The 8,223-nt window shown below is 41.2% G+C and overlaps 1 long non-coding RNA gene and 1 pseudogene across 2 annotated transcripts in view; both read left to right on the plus strand.

Moving 5' to 3' along the window:
* Positions 1–3,983, plus strand: part of LOC102482681 (uncharacterized) — a 4,695-nt gene extending 712 nt beyond the window's left edge. Inside the window, exons 2-4 of one of the 2 annotated variants that reach the window (XR_335219.3) lie at positions 1,475–1,767; positions 2,622–2,714; positions 3,889–3,983. This is a non-coding gene — a long non-coding RNA (uncharacterized LOC102482681). Of the gene's footprint in view, positions 1–1,474; positions 2,715–3,888 lie in introns of both variants that reach the window. The other variant, XR_003550128.1, reaches the window with a different exon arrangement.
* A 1,658-nt stretch (positions 3,984–5,641) lies between these two features.
* On the plus strand, positions 5,642–7,545 carry LOC102483103 (actin-related protein 2/3 complex subunit 1A pseudogene; annotated as a pseudogene).
* The last annotated feature ends 678 nt before the right edge of the window (positions 7,546–8,223 follow it).

Genomic DNA, 8,223 nt, shown 5'->3' on the forward strand with positions numbered 1-8,223 from the left:
GCTGTCACAGAAGCACTGGGGTATTTCCAGTGCTCTAATTTACTATGAAACATCCCTTCTGCCACCACATCACCAATTTAAGAAAGAAAGGAAAGTGCAGGCATTTTGTGTCAGGTGGCTATAAATTGTTTTCTTATTTTTCAGACACAAAGTGGTATTTTGTTTTTTTCCCAATTATTCTGCATTTCCTTGTTTAAAAGAGGTGGCAAAACTAATGCCGTAGCACAGGGTTTAAGGGAGTCAGATTGGCCAACTGAGGTTTGAATTTCAGCCCTCAAGCAGGCCAGTTTATGCTTTAGCAGAACTCCAGCCATTTGGAAGTTAAGAAAAGCGTCTAAAAAGAACAATTTGGGGGCCAGCAGACGGGGTGGTGACTAAGGACGCTGGACTCCCATATGGCCAACTGTGGTTCAAGGCCTTGCCCTGGCAGCTTACTTTCTCACTTTCTCTCTCTCTCTCTCTTTCTCACTCTGGTCAAATTAAAATAAATAAATAAATAAATAAAGTTAAATAAAATAATTCTTAAAAAAAAACCCAACAATGTGAATAAGTGCTAAATTATAGGGAGATCTGTTTAACAAATGATCAGATGAAAAACCAGGAATGAGTATTTCCTGGTTTCAGATAAAACCAGTCCTGATTCACATTAGGATAATTACTCAGGGGAAAATGATTGACTGATTGGTTGTAGTGAGGAATGGTTTGCATATGTTTGTCTCTGGTACCCATAAATACCAAGAACATGTTGAGCTTTGTGAGTCTGATGGTACTTGCTGTCTCCCTCCCTGTAATCGGTTACAGAAGTAAACCTCCTTCTTCTCCAGCCCCTGCCTCTCCTCTCACTGACCATGAGAAGCTGCAATCAGGCTTAGGTGGCTAATAACAGCCCCAGTGGCTGGAAAAACACACCAGTTATGTGCACATGCATGCCCAAAGTCTCAGTGGAAAGAGCAATGGAGTAAAAAGGATGGCATGGCAGTGCAACCGTGCTCCACTGGGGGCACTTTCTCTCTCTCCCTCTCTCTGTTTCTGGCAATTACAAACACACTCTGAAAAAAAAAATGAAAAAGTAGTATTGGGAGGCTTCAACTCTATTGGACTGTTCTCCGTTCAGATGCCTTCCTCTTTCCTGAATTTAAGAAGCATTGAGCTGAAGTCAAAGTTGGAGTCTTTCCCAACCGAGAATTATGAGGACTTCAAACTGCACAGAGGTCTCCACCTCTGATTTGGATTTAGTGGAGACTGATCATGTTTCTCCCTTCTCGAATGATTGCCATTCATTGACCACCTTGTGAGATGTTGCATTCTGATTTACAAATGGGACCTATCACTTGTAATACAAGCAAGTATTTCCAAAAGGACTGTGTCTGTCCTGAGGTTAATCTCTCCCAATGTGAGGATTTAAGTGTACGGACTGAGAAAGAACAAGTTCCTTGCTTTTCCTTGACCATAACCCTTCCTGTCTGACCCGCAGGGACCAGTATGGCTGTGGAAGAGAGGACTGTGGTGCCTGTAGTGATGATGTCAAGTATGCCACTATTTATCAGAAGATCCAGTATCCAGTCTCCAAGCCTAAACCACATCGATTTCCCACAGCATTTTATTCTTGGCACCCTCTGGCCCACATCCCATTTGACAAAGAAAGCTGAGTGACCTCAGTTGTTATGAGCTGGAACTAAAGCAAATGAATTTATTAATATATGTTGATAGTTGATGGAGTCACAGAATTGCACTTGATCCTCTGAACAACCTTGACACTAGAACTTAGTATGTACTGTATTATTTTACAAATAAGAAAATCAAAGGTTCTAAGGGAATCTGTGCTTTAACCAAGGACATAGGACTAGTGAGTGAGTGTTGGTGCCCAGAGACCCAACTCCATCAGCCTGCGAAGCCCAGATTCCCCGACGATAAGGTCCTCACAGAAGAGGTTTGAAAGCCTTCTGTCCTGCCGGTTCAAACAATTCTCCTGAGGACAGATGACCAAGTTCAGGGACAAAATCAATTTCTCCCATTCTCTTCCTGAGACATACAATAAATGTAGTATGTATTCAGCCCTACAAGCAGCTGAGGAAATGCCCACTTTTCCTCATTATTCTTTCAACCAATATCTACTGAGCTACCCTTTCCCCCAGGTACCAGGAACCTAAGTTACTTGCCCTCAGGCAGCTTACACTCTTGGGAAGTTATTGAAATAACTTGCCTTACAGGTCATCTTATTTAACTTCTTCCCCATATCTGTCAGGCTCTTTATAAGAGCACACACAAGCTAGAAATAGTTTGAAGGATAATGAGCTAATTATTTGACCATCCATCACAACTGATGACCTAAAATGGGTTAGGAACTGTAGAGATCATTTAAACACCTGAGATATTTTTTTCAACAAGATAGTTTGGAGAGGCAAATGGCTTCCTTAATTCCATGTAATAAAATATTCATTTCTAGGTAGCTATACATAAATTAAAATCACTTTTTGATGACCCAGCCTTAACATGCACGCAATTATTTATATTAATGTGAAAGTAATTACAATTATAACCATCTAAATCCATCTTCTTCTTTTTTGACACTGCTGCCATCACTGTGCCGATTGTTTCTGGTCACTGTGTAAACTCTGAAGTCACTTCTCTGTCCCTGCCTGCTTGGTACCTGTCTGCTCCCTGTATGGAGCTGCTGTCACCACTGTAGAAGGTATTGGAATTGCTCTGTTGGGGTAAGAGAGTATTTTTAAAATTTATATATTTTCTGTATTTATTTATCAAAGAGAAACATTTTTTTTACAGGGTCTTCCTATGTCGGGATCCTCCTGCCCAGCTTCCTAGCCAACTAGGACTATACCACCTACAGCCTGTTTAGATCAGGCTGGGAACCAAACCCATGCATCTCTTGCAGCCTTGGTCTCTAAGTAGCAGAGTCTTGGTGGCATGTGTCACCTTGGCTGAGCATGAAGGAGCATATTTTAACGAGCTCTGTATAAACATGGGCTTAGGTGGTTTCTTTAGTTGTCCAGACCATGGCTTATGGTTTCAGAGGGCAAAGATGGTAGGTGAGAACTCCTGTCCCCTTTACAAGAAGACATTATACCCTTTCCTGGGAGCAGTCGTGGTGGTACAACAGTAATTTAATGTTCTGTGAAGGTGGGCCCACATGGCAAAGTCCTTGATTTGCATCCCTGGGCCTCTCAGTACACCAGATATGCATGTGTGCCTTTGGGTAGATTGCAGCATGAGGACCATGTCAGGGGCTTCCTCTCCCTCTGTCTCATGAATGAAAGAAATGAACTTAAAAAATAAATTTTAGGGCCAGCCCTGTAGCCTAGTGGTTAAGGGTAACAGATCTCACATGGCCAAATGTGGTTTAACTCCAGCCCTAGTGGCTTGAATAATACACCGGACACATGTGCATGCATGCCCCAAATTTCCACAGGATGGAGAAATGGAGGAAAACAGATGGTGGTGTGACTACACCCCATTGGGAGAGTGTTGTTTCCCACTCCCTTCCTCTCTCTCTGATAACTGCATATTATGCTCTCTGGCAATTAAAAAAAAGTAAAAAATTTAATAAGAGGATTACACTTTTCTTCATTTATTTTTCCTTCTGTGGTTTTATGACTCTGTGAAGCTTATTACAGTTCCCTAATAATGTGGAGGAGGTGGTGAGGAGGGAGTGCTTCACAGTTGAGTCACTTTAGATCCTCTCATTGCCTCAGGGAGGAATCCTCCTACCAGGAGTGCTTTGGATCCTAGCACAAAGACAGGAAAAGGAGATAATTCACATTTATCTCAGCTTCTATAATAAGATGAGAAAAAAGGATGGACATTCTATGTTTGTTCTGTGTAAACAACTATGCTGATATCTGAATTTGGCACTTGTTGCTATGTTAACAGATTTTCATTAAGGTTATATATGTTGAGCGATCAGAAGGTGGCATGGTGGTTAAGGTGCTGAACTTCCACATGGCCAGTTGTGACTTGAATCTGGACCTGGCAACTTGAAAATCACACTGGGTATGTGTGCTTGTGTGTCCAAAATCCCAAAAGGAGAATGGAGGAGAAATGATTGTGGCATGACCATCCCCTTGAAGGTTATTTCTCACTTTGTCTCTCTGTCTCTCCAGCAAGTGCATACAACCAATAGTAAAAATCTCTTAAAATGTATGTTGATTATCCCCCAAATTAAATTATAGACTCTTTTTTGGAAGCAAGGATTATGTTTTGTTCTAAAAATACTTTCTTATACAAGGAGTTGATGTTTCATAAAACTTGGCAGACCATTGAGTCAAAGGCTAGAGGGAGAAACCTCACTGGCCTGTTTCTCCTTCTGCCTCCAGGGACCCATCACGACATCAGAGGCACACAGCTGGGTGCATTAGTTTCAGGGCCAGGTTTTTAGGGGATTTTTAATTCATGTACTGAAGATTCATTAGTAAAAATATCCAAAAGCAAATGAAACATCAGGTATTCATCAAGGTCAGAACAAAAAGTGAAAAGTAGAAATGTTAGAACTCCCTTTATGGTGATAAGTCTTGACAATAAATTCCTCCAATTAAAAAATTGGAGGGCAAAGTGTAGCCAAATGAGGACAGAGCAAAATGGAAGTAGATAATCTCTATTTCTGTGATTTTTGGAGGAATTCAAACTAAGTCCTTGAAGTAAAGCACTGGGATGACTTTGAAGACATCCTTTCCCAACTACCTTGCCAGAATCTTTACCCAGAAAGATTTGATTGGCATCTTAAAGGTGAATATTTGTAACAATTCCAGTTGCTACCTGACAAGCCCTTTACCTACCTTTATCTGTACCAATCAGAAGCTTCTATTTCATTTCAGAGAGCTTCCTACCCCCAGCCTTTCAGGCTGGACCTCTGTGTTCTTTGCTTTCAGGAAAAATTGCTAAAGGCCACAACATTCAATGTGGGTTCTGCAACTCCAGGAATGGTGATGAGAATCTACATGCTCCTGAGAAAACACCCAGAGCCTGCTGCAAAGCAAGTGTTAAGAACCTAGGGTGGTAAATCACTAAGTTCTTACACTGAAGAGTGAATATTGTCCTTAACAAGAGGAACAGAGATGCTAGATGCCACATTCAATGAAATGGGCCAAAAGACATGACAAAGATTTGTTTATTGATCTTTATGATCCATACCTCTCGAGTGGTGTTGACAAGTATTAACCATCCCTATTTAGTAGGAGGGGAAACTGAGATAGATAACCAGAAAATCAAGTGAATTTTTCATGTGACTATTACATTTTTGGCACATTCTCAATTGTTTCTGGTAATTTTAGTGTTGTATATATTTGGGTAGCATATGCTTATTGAAACAGTCTTTGTGTGGGTGTCTTTCATGCAATTGAAATGTTACTGGAATGATGTTTGAAAATATTAGGCCTTTAAAATCTTTCAATTATGTACCTAGCCAAAAGAAGCAGTGACCTTTTGGGTTGTTTTCATATGTTGCTGGGATTGTTGCTACTGCAGTTGTTATTGAATTATTAGTAATGCTTTGATATCATAGACTGTGAGGAATTAGGAAAAAAAAAACCACTAATGACTCATAAAATTTCTTCTAATTGAAATGCCTTAAGACTTTTTAAATGGTATTTATCCTTTTCTGTCCTTTCGAAAACTTTTTTATTCATATATAATTTTATATATGTATTCTATCCTGTCAAGATACTTTATCATTTTTCTTCTGTTATTTGTGAATCTGATAAATATTGCTTTCTATATTCATGTAACTCGCTGACTAAACTATTGAACAGAACAAGTCAAGCAGAGAACGATCAGAAAATTAATCAACATTGTTAAAATTGAACTGTGGCTTAATCAAGTTTAACATCTTCTCTAGCATCATGTATTTACATTCCTCCTTTTTCATCAACAGAGAAGTACAGGTGTGTCAAATGCCTTGTGAAATCCCTGTAGGCTGTGTCTATGGCACAGATACAATTCTTGGTCTAGAGTTCTTCTTCAAAAGGGAATGAAGTTAGGTTTTTTATGAGTATCTGATCTCCTCTTAAGAATCACTGCTTCTAGAGCCTGTCGTCAATAATTCATGCCAGAATAGACCCAGGAAATTGCCTTAGAGTGAAGTCAACCTCACCTAACATTCATCTTTTTGAAAACCAACATCAGTGGTTGTCCTCAGCACCATTTTGGTTTATTGTAGTGACACAAAAAGATAACTGACTGGCTCCCTCTGGGCCTCAGTCCTCTGCTGGTGCCCGCTGGAGTCTGTTTGTGTTGACTGACCAGAGTTTGCGAATTTCCCACTCTGAGCCCATCCAGACTGCCCCTACCCCAGCTTTCTATCCTTTGAAAACACTAAGAATAATGTCCCTGCATCAGTTTTTACTAGAGCCAATCACCTATCATGCCTGGAAGAGTGATCATTCTAGGATTGCCCTTAGCCCCAATAATCATGAAGTGCACATCTATAAAAATTGGAACCAGTGGGTGGAAGCTCATGAACTCAAGGAGCACAAAAGACACATCACAGACATTGACCGCATCGTCACTTGTGGGACAGACCGCAATGCCTATGTCTGGAGCCAGAAAGATGGTGTCTGGAAGCCAACCTTGGTGATCCTGAGAATTGGTCATGCAGCCACTTTCGTGAAGTGGTCCTCTTTAGAGAACAAATTTGCTGTGGGAAGTGAAGCATGACTCATTTCTGTTTGCTACTTAGAGCCTGAAAATGACTGGTGGGTAACCAACACATTAAAAAGTTGATTTGTTCCACAGTCCTCAGCTTGGATCGGCATCCCAACAATGTTTTATTGGTAGCAGGATCATGCAACTTCAAATGCAGGGTATTTTCTGCCTACATTAAAGAAGTGGAGGAGAAGCCAGGCAGCATGCCCTGGGGCAGCAAGATGCCTTTGTCAGCTGATGTCGGAGCTTGGTGGCAGTGGTACTGGTGGTTGGGTCCATGGGGTCAGCTTCTCTGCCAGTGGGAATTCCCTGGCCTGGGTCAGCCACAACAGTACAGTGTCTGTTGCAGATGCCTCAAAAAGTATGCACATCTCAACTCTGAAAACAGAGTTCTCGCTACTCCTGAGTGTGTCATTTGTCTCGGAAAATAGTATGGTAGCTGCTGGCCATGACTGATGCCCAGTGCTCTTTAACTATGATGACTGCGGCTGCTTGACCTTTGTCTCCAAGCTAGACAAAACAGAGCATTCAGTTTAACATGTCTGCCATGGAATGCTTCTGAAACATGGACAAGAGGGCCACAACTGAGGACCGTAGTACAGCCTTGGAGACACTGCATAGCATCACTCAAATGTCTATTTATGAGGTGGATAAGCAACACTGTCGCAGCTTGCACTACTGGCATTGATGGAGCCATGACAATATGGGAGTTCAAGAAATTAGAGTCTTCTATCCAGGGCTTCTGGATAACATGAAGCTGAGTGAGGCTTCACGATCCAGCATGACGAACCCAACTGACTGCGGACCTGCCATTTGCATGTTGGTGAGGAAAGCTAACTGCAAATATTGTGTTTTTGTTTGACTATAATTGGTGAAAGTGTTGGTTTTTTTTTTTTTTAAAGTAGCATTGATCTTTTGTGGCTGTTATTGTTTTTCTATTTCATTCCATTCTTGACCAAAGCTTCTCTTTAAGTAGTCTACTATGAAAAATTGCCACACTAACTTAAAGGAAAGGGTGAGAGAGGTATGTAAATTGACCACTAGAAAAGTAAATAAAAATACTGAATGTGTAAAAAAAATGTGACTGACCATGATTCCATAATCTCATCTACACACTATTTCAAGGTTATGGGACATATTCACCTTGGTTAGTCTCACAGCAATAGTATAGGAAGGGTAATAGCATCTACACCAATTCCCCAATCCCCAGTGCCCACACGTGACGAAGGCCAGCTGACACCTTTGGTGCACAGAAGCGCATTGTAGAGGAAGAACCATGAACTTTAGGGAGCTCAGACCTCTTTTTTTTTTTTGCTATAGGGTGTGTGTACCGGAGCTCAAGTCTTTTATAAAGGGCAGTATGCCTCCCAGAAGGTGCTATCTTTAACATACTGAACAGTGAGCATTAAACCTGCTTATTTCTCTGCAGGGAGTCATGGCCTTTGTCTTCCAAGACTGTTGACTGAACAGATACCCTTAAAAGTTACTCTGGAGGGACCAGCAGTTGGCGTAATGGCTATGTCTCTGGACTCCCATGTAGTGGACCACAGTTTGAGTCCCAGACCCGGT

Source organism: Tupaia chinensis, unplaced genomic scaffold, assembly GCF_000334495.1.
Source record: "Tupaia chinensis unplaced genomic scaffold, TupChi_1.0 Scaffold000361_2, whole genome shotgun sequence".
Classification (NCBI taxonomy): Eukaryota; Metazoa; Chordata; class Mammalia; order Scandentia; family Tupaiidae; genus Tupaia; species Tupaia belangeri.